This window comes from Mustelus asterias, unplaced genomic scaffold (genome assembly GCF_964213995.1).
Source record: "Mustelus asterias unplaced genomic scaffold, sMusAst1.hap1.1 HAP1_SCAFFOLD_76, whole genome shotgun sequence".
Taxonomy (NCBI): Eukaryota; Metazoa; Chordata; class Chondrichthyes; order Carcharhiniformes; family Triakidae; genus Mustelus; species Mustelus asterias.
The window spans coordinates 235102-252523 of record NW_027590135.1 but is presented as its reverse complement, the minus strand read 5'-3'; the positions used below and the strand labels follow the sequence as shown (position 1 = coordinate 252523).

General features: G+C 45.3%; 1 protein-coding gene and 1 non-coding gene across 3 annotated transcripts in view; both read left to right on the top strand.

Moving 5' to 3' along the window:
• LOC144483578 (uncharacterized) overlaps positions 1–17422 on the top strand; it is a 210062-nt gene that overhangs the window by 58028 nt on the left and 134612 nt on the right. The gene's annotated exons all lie outside the window — the stretch shown is intronic.
• Positions 9643–9714, top strand: trnam-cau (transfer RNA methionine (anticodon CAU)). Its single transcript has one exon. It is a non-coding gene; the product is annotated as a tRNA-Met (tRNA).

The window sequence follows — 17422 nt, the reverse complement described above, 5'->3', positions numbered from 1 at the left end:
CGTGTAAATATGTTTGTAAATATAATTCCTGCCATGTACCTGTGCTCTCTGTTGTTCAAAGATGTTCACTGTTGTTGTGCAAAGCATTTCACTCTTTTTCCTGCTGTGCTCTATGACTTCGAGGTTTACAGCATGGAAACAGCCCCATCGGCCCAACTTGTCCATGCCGTCGAGTTTTTTTTACCACCGAGCTATTCCCATTGCTCATGTTTGCCCCATACCCTCCAGACCCATCTAACCCATGTAACTATCTCAATTGTTGTTGAGAGATGATTTCTGCTGTTGTGTAAGATGTTCCCCTGTTGTTGTAAATGTGTTTCCAGCTGTGTAAATGTTTTTTTTCTGTTCTTTTAATATGTCCCCTGCTCTGCAAACGTGTTCTCTATTGTGTAAGAAGATTCTCCGTGAAGATGTTTCTGTCAGTAAATTTTTGTATGTTGTGTTAAGATTTTCCCTGTTTAGTGTAAAACTCTTGCATATAAAAGTGATTCACTGCAGATCGAGGTTTTTTGGGGAAAAGAGAAGCCGATGTAAATACCTGTCTGCATCCTGCACCGAAAAGTCACAAACGTTCTTGTCAAGTCGTTTCATTATCAGTGATAATAGGAATAGCAGAGGATGGTTTCGATCCATCGACTTCTGGGTTCGATCCATCGACTTCTGGGCCCCGCACGCTTCCGCTGCGCCACTCTGCTACGCCAAAGGCAGTCTGTCTATCAATGTAGTCAGGCAGATTTTCGCCCCTGTATTGTTTAATACTAGTTCCAGTGTCAGGAGGCTCAGCCCCTGCATCACACCCAGAATACAACAGAGAAAAACACACAATAGCAGTAAGCTAAATTGTCTGGACATATAACGACAGACAAAGGTGATGGGAAACCGCATGACACGGAATTGGAGAATCTATCACTATATTTCAAGGAATTTTCTGTTGCAAATACATGTTTGCAAATATATTTCCTCCTGTGTAACTGTGCTCTCTGATGTTGAGAGGTGTTTTCTGCTGTTGTGCAAAATGCTTCCCTGATGCTGTCAATGTCTTTCTGATTGTATAAATACGGTCCATCTTGTGTAATTTTTAAAAAATGCTTTGTTAATATATGCCCTGCTCTGTAAACGTGTTCCCTGTTGTGTGAAAATATTCTCCGTGAAGATGTTTTCTGTTCGGCAGAAAGTTAATTATCTGGTCTCATGATGTTCCATATTGGGTTAAAATGTCGCATGTTGTGTGAAGATGTTTTCTGTTCTTGTATAAAACACTGGTTAAACTGCAACTGGATAACGATCGCCCAATTTCGACTGCATTTTACCCTCTGTTAGTGAATGTGATTTGCGGATTCATATTGTATCCAACAAAGGCACGTGAGTGAGATTTGTTCTGTATCTGTCTGTCTCCAGTTGTAGTTGCGAGTTTTTTTTTTGTTTTATTCATTTCGAGAGGGCATCACTGACGAGGCCAGCATTCATTGCCAATCTCTAACTGACCTTAAGAAGGAGGTGGTTTGCTGCTTTATTGAACTGCTGCAGTCGCTGAGGTGTCGGTAGAGCCACAGTGCTGTTCGCCAAACAGTCTTTCAGGATTTTGCCAATGCGACAGTGAAGGAGCCGCAATGTATTTCCAAGTCAGGACGGTGAGTGCCTTGAGGGGGAGTTTGCAGTGCTGGTGTTCCCATGTATTTACTGCTGCTGTCCTTCGAGATGGTAGAGGTGGTGGGTTGGTGGGTGCAGTCTAAGAAGAGGAGATGAAGAAATATTGTTCCCATTGCCAGAGGAGAGAAAGATGGTTTTTAATGTGCTGAGTGTTTAGAACCTGGAATGCACTGCCTGGGGGGGCGGGGGGGGGGGGGGGGGGTGGTCGAGGCAGCATCAAATCCGGGTTGTCAAGGGAGAATGGGATCAGCACCTGAAGTGAAAGGATTTCCAGGGTTTTGAGGCAAGGACTTGGAAAGGGATGAGCTGAGATGTTCTTGTACAGCCCAGCATACAGGCAAAGGGCCGAATGCTCTCCCTCTCTCTGTTGTATCTATTCTAAGATTCTATATGTATTGTTGGACTCATTCTGTATCGCTCTCTCTCTATCTGAGAAACTTTGCAAATCTGTACATATTCTACCCGGAAGATACCTAATTGAAATTGGGCCTTTTGTTCTAATTAGTATATGATTCCACACGGTCCTCTACTCAAAATCTTCAACGGAACATCATCTGCTTACCTCTGAAATTCATTCTCCAACGTCTCATTACCTCGATTGCCCTTTAGTACATCTGTGCTAGTCGATTCAAATGCTTCAGGTAATACCAACTTCGAAGTTATAGAACAAAGAACAAAGAAAATTACAGCACAGGAAGAGGCCCTTCAGCCCTCCAAGCCTGCACCGACCATGCTGCCCGACTGAACCAACACTCCCTACCCTTCCGGGGACCATATCCCTCTATTCCCATCCTATTCATGTATTTGTCAAGACGCCCCTTAAAAGTGACTACCATATCCGCTTCCACTACCTCCCTCGGCAATGAGTTCCAGGCACCCACTACTCTCTGTGTAAAATATCTGCCTCGTGCATCTCCTTTAAACCTTGCCCCTCGCATCTTAAGCCTGTGCCCCATAGTAATTGACTGTCCCACCCTGAGAAAAAGCTTCTGACTATCCACTCTATCCATGCCTCTCATAATCTTGTAGACTTCTATCAGGTCGCCCCTCAACCTCCGTCGTTCTAGTGAGAACAAACCAAGTTTCTCCAACCTCTCCTCATAGCTAATGCCCTCCATACAAGGCAACATCCTGGTAAATCTTTTTTGTATCCTCTCCAAAGCCTCCACATCCTTCGCGTCGTATGGTGACCAGAATTGAACAAGTGCGGCCTAACTAAGGTTCCATAAAGCTGCAACATGACTTGCCAATTTTTAAACTCAATGCCCCGGCTGATGAAGGTAAGCATGCTGTATGCCTTCTTGACTACCTTCTCCACCTGCATTGCTACTTTCAGTGACCTGTGTACCTGATCCCTTTGTCTATCAAAACTCATAAGGGTTCTGACATTTACTGTATATTTCCTATCTGTATTAGACCTTCCAAAATGCATGACCTCACATTTGTCCGGATTAAACTCCATCTGCCATCTCTCCGCCCAAGTCTCCAACTGATCTATATCCTGCTGTATCCTCTGATTGTCCTCATCGCTCTCCGCAAATCCACCAACCTTTGTGTCGTCCGCAAACTTACTAATCAAACCAGTTGCATTTTCCTCCAAATCATTTATATATATATTACAAGCAGCAAAGGTCACAACACTGATCCCTGAGGAACGCCACTTTCCACTGCTACCCTCTGTCTTCTTTGACCAACTACATGTCGGCCAACAGCGACAGTTCATGTGCATTTTTTTCCGCGCTACTACAGTTTTGTATTGCGGCCAGTGGATGTCAGCACACTCTGGTAGACTGAAGTTCAGACATCAGCGAGGGACACAACAGACAAGAATTGTTCACATTATATTGAACCCGGGACGGAGGAATTTAGAAATACTAAATCTGTTGGCCGTATCTTTTTGAAATCTACCAGTACGCTGCTTTCCTCTGTAATGAAATTAAATCATTTAAATTATATAAATCAGTAAGGCTATGCTTTTTACGGAATGTATTAGTGCCGGTTGGCATTATGTTTTGAACGAAGTGGCATTTTGAATCACTGTTGTTTAGGATAGTAAGAATTGAATATCCAGCCTGCAGTCTGCATTGCACCTTTTGCTTGTACAGTGATCATTAAACATTTCGCACTCCGACTTTCCTATGTATCTTCATCCGACAACATTTCCCTGCTCCGTCTCACAAGGCAGTCAACGTCACACCTCCACTTTGTCTTTTGCCCATGGGAGGCTTATCGTGCCCAGTCCCCATTGTGTTTCACTTTGCTCAGTTATATTGCCCAGATTGCATACAGTTCCAACTTTTCTATTCTCCATTAATAATAAATGAATAAATAGAACCATCCCTTGATTAAACACTAAGCTTTGAGCGGGTGAGTTTCATGAAGTGCTGTGTGTGATGCCCGCCTTTATGCTTCTGTACAAATTCAGTCAAAGGAAAATTATCCAAATGTATCTTCAATTCTCCTTCTCACTCACAATGAACTGAATGGGTTATAGATACAGTTTCAATTGCAGCTCTAAAAGATAGAGAATGGATTTACAAATTTAAAATCCAAGGGCGACATCAATGCCTGGAGTGGTTATCAGGCTGTGGCCACTAGAATAACAATGCGCATTGTCAATTTGGATTATTCAAAATCATAGAATGGCCCATCCATTGTGGATGAAAGGAAACTTTAAACTGTGCAGCTGTGCTGTGCTTCAGGAATTTGTTTTCCAGAAATCTCCATTAATCAAAAAGTTTGCCTCATCCGCTGAGCACTTCCAGCATTTTCTGTTTTTGTTTCAGATTTCCAGCTTCCAGCTTTGCGTTGTGTTCTGTGCAGATGTTTTACTGGAACAGGGAACAGGTTCTGATCAGCCCTGTGGCAGATAGAGTAGAACGTGTCTCCCGACTATCAAGCCTGCGAGATTTGACTCCAAGCTGTACAGGAGAATGAGGAAGAGAGAGAGGGAGGATCATTCTGTGATGGACACATTTCCTGTATAAAAGTGTGTATTTCCACAACTGTCTCAACAGACATAAGATGTTCCAACACGAGTTGCAATCAATGAAGTTCCTCTGAACAGTTCTTGACGTTTTAACTACGAGATTGGTGAAAATACGAATTGTTTCTACGTTGTCAAAAATCCATATATGGACAAGTAAAGTAAACTTCCGTCACGCAGCTCTGTGGCGCAATAGAAGGCGCGTTGGACTTCTACATGATAGCAAGTTAGCCATTCAAAGGTTGTGGTTTCGAGACCCACCAGCGTTGGATTTTGGGTCAGATTCGGGGCAAACAGTTTGCTGCTTCAATGATGTGATTCAGCTTCCTGCTCTGCCATCTCTCCATGCTATTTCTGTTGCCTCGGCTCCCAGGGAAACCACTAACTCGAGAATAAATCACAAACCCCGGGGGCTTTCTTTAAGTTTGATACAACGTTCGCTGGTTGGGTTAGAAATAGTAGCATCTTTTTCAATTAGATATTTCACTTCTTTTGCAAGATAAAGAGGATTAAAGAACACACACACGCAACAACAACTTACAAATAACTACAATCAATAAATGAATATCAGTGCCCTGCAACCTGGTGGTGTTATTCTGGTGTGTCTGCTGCGCTTGTCCTTCCAGGCTGTCGTAGTCATTGGTTTGGAAGCTGCTGGCAAAGGAGCCTTGCTGAGTTGCTGCAGTGCATTGTGTAGATGGTGCACACTGCTGTAGTGGAGGGAGTGAATTTTTATGCATGGGAAGCGAATGAAGTGGGATGCTTTGTCCTGGATGGTGCTCAACTTCTGTAGTGCTGTTCAAGTTGCATTCACCCAGGCAAGATATCTCAGGAAACCAAGTGCTCCTGTTTACTCCCACAGTCCAAAGATGAGCAAGTTGGGTGGATTGCCCATGCTCGATTGCCCCTTGATCCCGAAGGTGTTTGTATAGGTAGATTAGCGGGGTGGATGCGTGGCGACGCGGGGATAGGTCTGTGTGCAATTCTCTGTTGGAGAGTCGGTACAGACTCGATGGGCAGAATGGTCTCCTTCAGCACTGTTGGGATTGTATGATTGTAAGGCCATTCGACTGTGTTAAAAATTCCCTGAGGAAAAAAAAATGGAAAGTTGTATTTGTAGAATTTACAGCATTGGCTTTATTGCAGATTATTGTTTTTCTGCAAAATGATGAAAATACCTGATCGAGTAAATAAATAGTAGATATATTTGTGGGGAGTCTCGAAACATGTTTTTGTTTCATCTTTGTAGATCATCCACTGTCAAGGTAAAGACAATATTGACTAGCAAGGATGGGACATTGTGACTTGCACAATTGCACTGATCACTTGAAAGGACTCAAGGCTCTCGCTGGGATTTGATACCGAGATCTCCTGTTTACTAGGCTTGTGCATTGCTCTATTTGCTCAAGTCAACAAAGACCCAATTCCCGCCCTACGTGTTCCTTGCAAGAAGGTGCTAAGATTGAGAGGTCTGAGTAACGTGAACTATGCAATTGGAGGCTTTCATCCTGGCAACAGGAATATTTCTCCACAGCTGCTTTCGGAGCTGCTGAATATTTCCAGCATTTCCTGTTTCAGATTTTGTGCCTTCATTACAGGAGTTAATTTACTGACAACACAAAACTTGTCTCTTGGACACAGCACCAGACAGAGCTTTTCTGTGATGTTCACACAGACAAGTTTACCCTTCACTTTCCGACACACGTGCTTTAAAATCGGCTGTTTTCACACTGAGCACCCTGCAGCATTGCCTTCAAACCTCACCCCACCCTCCACCTGCCTTGGAAAAACAGCCAGTTTAATCATGGAGCGACGCACTCTGGACATGCTCTCTTCCACCGGCTTCCGTCGAGAAAAAGCGACAAAAGTCTGAGGACAGGCACTAACCAACTAAAGAACAGTTTCTTCCTTGCTGCCATCAGAATTTTGATTGGACTTATCTTGTATTAATTTGATTTTTCTCTACACGTTGCTGTGACTGTAACACTACATTGTGCACTCTCTCCTTTCCTTTTATATGTATGGTATGCTTTGTCTGCATAGCATGCAATGAACATTACTTTAACTGTCTATTAATGCATGTGACAATTATAAATCAAATCAAATAAAATCAAAGAATATGACACAGATATAAAGGTAAAGTCGCCGTTGTTGCCAATGCCCAGAGGCTGCTTTCCCCCTCAATGGGGAGAGCTTACTGGTGGTGATTTAGCCCAAGTGCTACCACACCTCATGCGGAGGGGCAATGCTGGGAATATCTAATGTGCGATCTAATAATACATCTGGATTTTGTTTGCAATAAATTTGTATCAACATCTTGACTTCATTTTTAAATCTGAGGATAATGTCCGACTCTAACAACCTGTCCTGCCACCTTCAATGATTTATACACAGGTTCACACATTTCCCGCTTTCCCTGCATCCCGATTTGGAATTATACCCTTTATTTTATATTGCCTCTTTGCGTTCTTCCCATCAAAATGAATCACTTCATTCTTCATCTGCCATATGCCCCCCCCCCCCCCCCCCCCATTCCACCAGCATGTCTGTGTCCTTTCGGAGTTCTACTAGAATTTCTGTAGCTCTTTTAACAACCACAGGACTTCCCAAAACATTTCACTGAGTTTTTGAACTGTCTGTTCGACGACGTCAGAAATAACCATGTGGGGATTCGGAATAACGGCTCCTGGTGTGGCTTTGTGGCGCAACCCATAGCGTGTCATGGTTTGGTGAGACATTCAAAGGTAAAGTTTAAAGAAATCAGCTGTTCATAAATTTGCAGGCGGTTACAGCTGCGATGGTCGAGTGGTTAAGGCGTTGCATTTGAAATCCAATGGGGTTTCTTCGCGTAGTTTCAAACCCGACTTGCAGCGAGTGTGTTTGAAGCTGTTCATTCTCTTTGATCACTTCCAGAGGGTTGGTCACTGCCTGAAAAAATGATCGCTATTCCTATTGGATTTCGTGAAGGTATCGACGAAATGTTGGAAAAGAAGACAATGAGAAGGTCTATTTGATTTCTATCTTTTGGGAGCCGATCGTGGCTCTGGGAGAGGAAGGGGTGAGGGCAGGGGTGAGGGCAGAGGTGCGGGAGATAAATGGGACATGGTTGAGCGCCCAGTCAAACACCGAGGGTGGGGGTGGAGTCACCCTGGTTTCAGGAAGCTGGAGTCCATATCAGGAGCGCTGCTTTGGAAAGAGGCATCAGGGGAACAAATGCGACTGAGGTTCAGAAGCTAGGAGAATGGGGATGGCGTCCTGACAGGGAGCGGGGAATGAGGATCTGTACTCGACGTGTGAGTCAATAGGGTTTTAATTACAGTCTGTGTAGAATTGGAGACAGAGAGGTCAAGGAAGGGTAGGGAAGTGTGAGAGATGGACCATGTGAAGGTGCGACTGTGGAAATTGGAAGGAAAGCAGCTATTTTTTGTCGAGGTGCAGACGAGAGCAGGACGCGGCACCGATACAGTCATCGATGCAGCAGAAAAAGAGATGATTGTTGGGGGCGGAGGGGGTGGGGTGGGGGGGGGGGGCGGTTGGGGGTGGGGGTGGTGGGGGGGGGGTGGGGGGGCGGTTGGGGGGGAGGCGAACGAACAGGACTGAATAAGGAATTTTCCACAAATTCCACAAACGGGCAGCTCTGCCTGACCGTAGACTAGCGGGTAAAGCCATTAATTTCGCGACAGTACATGCTGGTATCTAACGATTGCAGGTTCGAATCCGGTCTCTTTATACAGAAATCTGGTGGAACCTCCTGAAAACCGAGCTCTCGCCCGTTAACTGAAATCCACCGTTAGTTCCAAACAGAATTACTTTTCTTGTAACTTTGTTCATTTGATTCTCACTTATCTTAGTATTATTAGATCAGAACTATTCCACAATGTGTGTTTGATCTGGATAAATTGGTAATGTTCCAAACGAGAACAAAATGCTTTGTATCGATCGGCTAATTGAAATTCTGTGGCGGGAATTCTAATCTCCTCAGGAAGAGGTTTAATGCTGAGCTGAATGAACTGCTTCCGGATATCAGAAGGACGTATTTTACACAGAGGGTGGTGGGGCCTGGAATGCGCTGCCAGGCAAGGTGGTGGAGGCGGACACACTGGGAACGTTTAAGACTTATCTAGATAGCCACATGAACGGAGTGGGAATGGAGGGATACAAAAGAATGGTCTAGTTTGGAACAGGGAGCGGCGCGGGCTTGGAGGGCCGAAGGGCCTGTTCCTGTGCTGTATTGTTCTTTGCTCTTTGTTCTTTGTTTTTGTTTATAGGGATGAAAGGTGATGTCACTGGGCTGGTAATCCAGATGCCCGCGCTAATCTTTGGGGACACGGAGTAAATCCCACCATGGCAGCTGGTGAAATTCAAATTCACTGATTTAACACATAGGCACATGGATAGAAAACAGAAACAGGAGGAGGCCATTCGGCCCAAACAAAGCTGGAATTGAAAGCAAGCCTCAGAAATGGCGGCCTTGAAATTTCCGTCGATTGTTTTCCCACAGAAAACATCTTCACGGAACAACAGAGAACATTTCACACAAAAGGAAAACTTCTGCTCAAAACGGAACATATTTACAAACCGGGAACACATTTAAAGAACAGGGAAGAATTTGTCAGAACCACAGTGAAGATCTGTCAACGACAGAGTCATAGTTCCAAACAGAGAGAACAGTTTCCCAGCAGAGAGCACAGTTACACAACAGGAAATACATTTCAAAACAGGGCCTATCTTTGTGGAACAGAAAGTCCCTTTTCATACATAATCAGCTTTTCCATCTCAGTATCTTGCTGCTTTGCTTGAAGCTTTTCTGTCTCTCATTGTGTGTGTGCCCGAATAGTCTTTTACTGCTGTTCCGTCTGTCTGTTACATTCGGGGTGATGTTATGTGTTATTATCCAGCCATTGTGTCCTTTCCAACACGTGGGCCTTGTTTGAAACAAAAAGAGACAGTGAATAGTTTCCTGGCTCGCGGGTAGCAGTAATAAGCAGGGAGGGATCAACTTTCGAAGCAGAGTGGCGCAGCGGGAGCGTGCTGGGCCCATAACCCAGAGGTCGATGGATCAAAACCATCTTCTGCTATCATGTACTCACTCCATCGAATAGAAGCATTCTGCTGCTGCCCCAAGGCAAATCTGGGTTTTCTCCGCAGTCCATTTGCTTCATCTTCTTGATTTTCATCAATGAGTCGTCCAGCGCATTTGTCCCAGTTTAGCTCAGTTGCGGGATCAATTCCTGTATCAGTTGAGATTGTTCATGAAGGCCCCGCCTTCTCAGCCTTGCTCCTCATCTGAGGTGTGAATCACAGCCAGTCAGCTCTCCCCATTGATGGCTCCCAGAAACAAGTGGGACTGTCGACCTTGCTTCAATTTTACAAACAATGGACGAATCATATTCCTGACACATTGTTCAAATATAAAAGTGTGCAAAAAAATAAACTGAGCATGCGAACGGGATCATCCCTAAAATTTCATTTCTATCACAGTTTTTGGAATTTGCCATTTCAGGAACAATTGCAAACAACTAAAATCCAAAGACCTGCGTCGAAAAGCTCTGTGATTTGAACACGCAGCCCGCTATTCTGACGTCAAACGCTCTTCCGCTGCGCCACAAACTCACAGCGCTAATAGCGTTTTACATCAGGTTCATGTTCAGAGAATTCAAAACCATATCGGGACCAGAGAGGTGAACTGTCTCTCTCTTTACTTTCTCTGGATTTACATCAAATGGAAACGTAACAGCGAATCAAGATTAACGAGAAAGCGGAAAGGGAACGTTATCCTGCGGGAGAAATGTGTTATTTGTTACGGATGTTAAAACACAAGAGGTGGTTTGGGGAACAATCACGGTATGACGACGTGGCCGAGTGGTTAAGGCGATGGACTGCTAATCCGTTGTACTGTGTTCGCGTCCCATCCTCTTCGGTGGTGTATATGTTTTGTCTCTTTATTGCCGGTGAACTGATGATTCGTTCAGTATTTTGAGGTTCACGGAACCAAGATGAAGTTTGGGGACACAGGCTTGACGGGTGAATGGTCCAGAATAATTCCACATTCCCATTTTTCTCATCCGATGAGAAACTCGATTCACATCAGGACGCCAGTTTTGGACAGGAGTTTGCCACCAGATTAACATGTGGTTTCAGAAGATCGAAAGCAGACGCCAGCTTCATTTGCGGCCCGAATGGCAGATTTTGTCTTTCCAGAATAGGCAGCTCAGCCATGAAAATTAGCACCGTATTAGCAGGATTGGCTATGCTAAATAGTCCCTCAGTGTCAGGGGGAGTAGCACGGTAAATATGTGGGGTTACGAGGATACAGGCTGGGTGGGATTGTTGTCGGTGCAGGCCCGACGGACCAAGTGTTTTCCTTCTGCCCTATAGGCATTCTCATGAAGTTCCAGTCGGCAGTTTCACTTCTCTGAGAGCATTGATACACCAGTTCCTGATTTCTTCAAACTTTACCTAAAAAGCCGACTTCGATGAGATTCTGACCCACAACTTTGAATGTCTCACCAGACAACATTCTCTCTTCCACATTCTTCCATCGGGAAAAAAGATACATCAGTCTAGGATCACCTACCAATCGACTCAAGAACAGCTTCTGCCCTGCTGCCATCAGACCTCTGAATGGACCTCCCTTGCATTACGTTAATCTTTCTCGACACCCTTGCTATGATTGTAACACTACATTCTAGAACATAGAACAGTACAGCACAGAACAGGCCCTTCGGCCCACGATGTTGTGCCGAGCTTTCTCTGAAACCAAGATCAAGCTATCCCACTCCCTATCATCCTGGTGTGCTCCATGTGCCTATCCAATAACCGCTTAAATGTTCCTAAAGTCTGACTCCACTATCACTGCAGGCAGTCCATTCCACACCCCAACCACTCTCTGCGTAAAGAACCTACCTCTGATATCCTTCCTGTATCTCCCACCACGAACCCTATAGTTATGCCACCTTGTAACAGCTCCATCCACCCGAGGAAGTAGTCTTTGAACGTTCACTCTATCTATCCCCTTCATCATTTTATAAACCTCTATTAAGTCTCCCCTCAGCGTCCTCCGCTCCAGAGAGAACAGCCCTAGCTCCCTCAACCTTTCCTCATAAGACCTACCCTCCAAACCAGGCAGCATCCTGGTAAATCTCCTCCGCACTCTTTCCAACGCTTCCACATCCTTCTTATAGTGAGGTGACCAGAACTGCACACAATATTCCAAATGTGGTCTCACCAAGGTCCTGTACAGTTGCAGCATAACCCCACGGCTCTTAAACTCCAACCCCCTGTTAATAAAAGCTCACACAATATAGGACTTCTTCACAGCTCTATCCACTTCAGTGGCAACCTTTAGAGATCTGTGGATATGGACCCCAAGATCTCTCTGTTCCTCCACAGTCTTCAGAACCCGACTTTTGACCCTGTAATCCACATTTAAATTAGTCCTACCAAAATGAATCACCTCACATTTATCAGGGTTAAACTCCATTTGCCATTTTTCAGCCCAGCTTTGCATCCTATCTATGTCTCTTTGCAGCCTACAACAGCCCTCCACCTCATCCACTACTCCACCAATCTTGGTGTCATCAGCAAATTTACTGATCCACCCTTCAGCCCCCTCCTCTAAGTCATTAATAAAAATGACAAAGAGCAGAGGAACAAGCACTGATCTCTGTGGCACTCCGCTAGCAACCTGCCTCCAATCCGAAAATTTTCCATCCACCACCACCCTCTGTCTTCGATCAGACAGCCAGTTACCTATCCAATCGGCCAACTTTCCCTCTATCCCACACCTCCTCACTTTCATCATAAGCCGACCATGGGGGACCTTATCAAACGCCTTACTAAAATCCATGTATATGACATCAACTGCCCTACCTTCATCGACACACTTAGTTACCTCCTCAAAAAATTCTATCAAATTTGTGAGGCATGACTTGCCCTTCACGAATCCATGCTGACTATCCTGGATTAATCCGCATCTTTCAAAATGGTCGTAAATCACATCCCTAAGGACCTTTTCCATCAATTTACCAACCACCGAAGTAAGACTAACCGGTCTATAATTACCAGGGTCATTTCTATTCCCTTTCTTAAACAGAGGAACAACATTCGCCATTCTCCAGTCCCCTGGCACTATCCTCGTGGACAGCGAGGACCCAAAGATCAAAGCCAAAGGCTCTGCAATCTCATCCCGTGCCTCCCAAAGAATCCTAGGATACATTTCATCAGGCCCAGGGGACTTATCGACCTTCAGTTTATTCAAAACTGCCAGGACATCCTCCCTCCGAACATCTATTTCCTCCAGCCTATTAGCCTGTAACACCTTCTATTCCTCAAAAACATGGCCCCTCTCCTTGGTGAATACTGAAGAAAAGTATTCATTCATCACCTCGCCTATCTCTACTGACTCCCTACACAAGCTCCCACTACTGTCCTTGACCGGCCCTAACCTCACCCTGGTCATTCTTTTATTCCTCACATAAGAGTAAAAAGCCTTGGGGATTTCCTTGATCCGACCCGCCAAGGACTTCTCATGTCCCCTCCTAGCTCTCCTAAGCCCCTTTTTCAGCTCATTCCTTGCTAACTTGTAACCCTCAATCGAGCCATCTGAACCTTGTTTCCTCATCCCTCAATAAGCTTCCCTCTTCCTTTTCACAAGACATTCCACCTCTTTCAGGAACCATGGTTCCCTCACTCGGCCATTTCCTCCCTGCCTGACAGGGACATACCTATCAAGGACACCCAGTCTTTGTTCCTTGAAAAAGTTCCACTTTTCATTAGTTCCTTTCCTTGACAGTTTCTGTTCCCAACTTATGCCCCCTAATTCTTTCCTAATCATATCATAATTACCTCTCCCCCAATTGTAAACCTTGCCCTGCCGTACGGCCCTACCCTCTCCATTGCAATAACAAAAGATACCAAATTGTGGTCACGATCTCCAAAGTGCTCTCCCACAACCAAATCTAACACTTGGCCCGGTTCATTTCCCAGTACCAAATCCAATGTGGCCTCACCTCTTGTCGGCCTATCCACATATTGTGTCAGGAAACCCTCCTGCACACACTGCACAAAAACTGCCCCATCCGAACTATTTGACCTACAAAGGTTCCAATCAATATTTGGAAAGTTAAAGTCCCCCATGACAACTACCCTGTGACCCCCACACATATCCATAATCTGCTTAGCAATTTCTTCCTCCACATCTCTATTACTATTTGGAGGCCTATAGTATACTCCTAACAACGTGACCGCTCCTTTCCTATTTCTAACCTCAGCCCATATTACCTCAGTGTGCAGATCCCCCTCGAAGTGCCTTTCCGCAGCTGTTTAACTGTCCTTAATTAACAATGCTACTCCTCCACCTCTTTTACCAGCTTCCCTACACTTACTGAAACATCTATACCCCGGAACGTCCAACAACCATTTCTGTCCTTGTTCTACCCACGTCTCCGTAATGGCCACAACATCGTAGTCCCAAGTGCCAATCCACGCCCCAAGTTCATCTACCTTGTTCAGGATGCCCCTTGCATTGAAGTAGACACACTTCAACCCACCTTCCTGTCTACCGGTACCCACCCTTGACCCTGGTACCTTCCCCAATACCTCACCACCCTCACTGACTTCCAGACTACAACTCCTTTTCCCACTCCCCTGACAAATTATTTTAAACCCCCCTGAAGAGGTATCAAATTTCCCTCCCAGGATATTGGTGCCCCTCTGGTTCAGGTGCACCCCGTCCTGTTTGTACAGGTCCCACCTTCCCCAGAATGTGTTCCAATTATCCACGTATCTGAAACCCTCCCTCCTACACCATCCCTGCAACCACATGTTTAACTGCACTCTCTCCCTGTTCCTCAACTCGCTATCACGTGGCACCGGCAACGTACCAGCGATGACCACATGTTTTGTCTTGGCTCTCAGCTTCCAGCCCAGCTCCAGAAATTCCTGCTTTAAATCCCCGTCCCTTCTCTTACCTATGTCATTGGTACCAATGTGTACCACGACTTGTGACTGTTTCCCCTCCCCCTTCAGAATCCAGAAAACACGGTCCGAGGCGTCACGGACCTTGGCATCCGGTAGGCAACATACCATCCGTGAGTCTCTTTTCCTGCCACAGAGCCTCCTATCTATCCCTCTAACTAACGAGTCCCCAATAACTATTGCCCTCCCGCTCTGCCCCTTACCCTCCCGAGCAACAGAGATGGAGACAGTGCTGGAGATCCTCTCACTGCGGCTCACCACTGGTATGTCATGCCCCTCAACCGTATCCAAAGCGGAATACTTGTTGCTAAGGGGAACGACCACAGGGGATCCCTGCATGGACTGCTTCCTCCCAGCCCCTCTCACCGTCACCCATCTGTTTTCATTCCTCGGAGTAACTGTATTACTTAAGCTTCTGTCTATGGCCACCTCTGCGTCTCTAATGATCCTAAGTTCATCCAACTCCAGCTCCAGTTCCCTAACACGGTTTTGGAGGAGCTGCAGATGGGTGCACTTCACACAGATGTAATCAGCAGGGACACTGACGTCGTCCCTCACCTCAAACATAGTGCAAGAGGAACATAGCACTGCCTGCACACCCATCCCCTTGCCAGTACCAGGTAGAAAGTGCAAAAATGAATTTAAACTCACTCCTGCTCGCCCATTCTGCCTAAGCACTGTGAGCCAAAGCCTTATAGCTCACGCTCTGCTTCCCACGCACTCCCCTGCCCGCTCCCGACGCTGCCCGCTGTATACTGCAGCCTACCTTTTATACTTGGCGCACTTAAAAAACCCTTCCCAGACTCCTTAGCAGCCCACTTCCGGTTTTCACTTTAAACTTAAGAAAAATACTACTGCAAAAGTAAAGGCCAAAAAAAACACACACTAGCTGACTAATTAAATAAATAAATAATTCAATCAATCTCTCACCAGCACTCCTGCCTCCAATCATTCCCTCTCAGCTTGCTCCAGTGGAACAATGAGCAAGTCTCTTCTTTCCTTCTGCAGTCTCTTCTTTCCTTCTCCATGAACGGTATGCTTTGTCTCTACAGTGCACAAGAAAAAATACTTTTTCACTGTATACTAATACATGTGACAATAACAAATCAAATTAAATTAAATAAAACAATGATGAGAAATCCTACATGCCATTCTTTGCACCACAGATCCGCAGCTGCAGCGCTCGTACTGCAACAAAGAGCGCTCAGAGTAGAAAGTTCATCTTGCTGAAATAATAGGCCAATTGGTTCCAGTTCAACATTTAAGCAAACGAGCAAATAAACATGACATGTCGTGACAGGGAAAGGATATCGTGGGTAAAAAATGCAAGAATCAAAGTGCATCAGACATGACTGCCGTCAAACTGAACAGGACCAGATATTGGGCGGCACGGTAGCACAGTGGTTAGCACTGCTGCTTCACAGCTCCAGGGTCCTGGGTTCGATTCCCAGCTCGGGTCACTGTTTGTGTGGAGTTTGTACATTCTCCTCGTGTCTGCGTGGGTTTCCTCCGGGTGCTCTGGTTTCCTCCCACAGTCCAAAGATGTGTGGGTTAGGTTGATTGGCCAGGTTAAAAATTGCCCCTTAGAGTCCTGAGATGCGTCGGTTAGAGGGATTAGCGGGTAAATATGTGGGGGTAGGGCCTGGGTGGGATTGTGGTCGGTGCAGACTCGATGGGCCGAATGGCCTCCTTCTGCAATGTTGGGTTTCTATGATTCTACGATCCATTATGCAAATGCTCCCAGTGCCACAAGAGAAGCCCTTTCTCCAAATAAGTGTTTGTATAGTTTTATTTGTTGCTCTTTCACTGACAGGTAACAGTAAATCACAACCACAACAACCAGTAACAGCCAGTTAAATGGTCATCCCAGACTCGTTGATAATGGAGTTTCTTACAGTGACAGACAGTTTCTGACCATCCGCAGATTGGACCCGGAAGAAACCAGATTCACTGTCAGAGCTGAACTTTCTTACAGAGTGGGTGGCAGAACCAGGTGAGCGATGGTGGTGGAGTGGTGACTGTGCGAGCATTTGATCTAGGGTCAGTTCCTGGCCATCACAGTTCTGATTTCTTAAATTCGTTATCGCAGGTCATAACAGTAGGTGGGCACCCTTAAAATGAAATCCTCACCATCACGATCTTTCTAATGGAAAATTAAGCTTCAATTTACTTTCAGTGGAAACTTTGTTCAATGAAAGAACAGGCCTCAAAATTGATCAATGAATTCCCAGTATGAAACAATAGTAAAAAAGTGGCTAAAACGAGACAAGCCAATTTCAGTTTACTACCGGCACACCTGGTGCCTGATGAAATCAGCAACTGAGGTTTAAATTGAGGGGTGAGCGATATAGGACAGATCTTCGAGGTAGGTTCTTTACTCAGAGAATAGTAAGGGCGTGGAATGCCCTGCTTGCAGCAGTAGTGGACTCGTCAACATTAAGAGCATTCAGATGGTTATTGGATAAACATATGGATGATATTGGAATAGTGGAGATTAGAGGGGCTTTCGATTGGTTCCACTGGTCGGCGCAACATCGAGGGCCGAAGGGCCTGCACTGCGCTGTAATGATCTATGTTCTAAGGTAGTTCCGTAATTATAACAAATGCAAATAACGATTGCTTATGTAGCGCGAGCGATGGTAGTATCGTGGTGAAAATAGCTGCCTTTCAAGCAGGTGATATGGGTTCGATTCCCGGCCATCGCATTGATAATTTATTTAGAACCTTATCGGCGGCCTCTTGCATTTTCAAACGAGTGAACAAAAACAGGGCAAACGCAACATTCGACAGTAATAGAGATACTTTTTT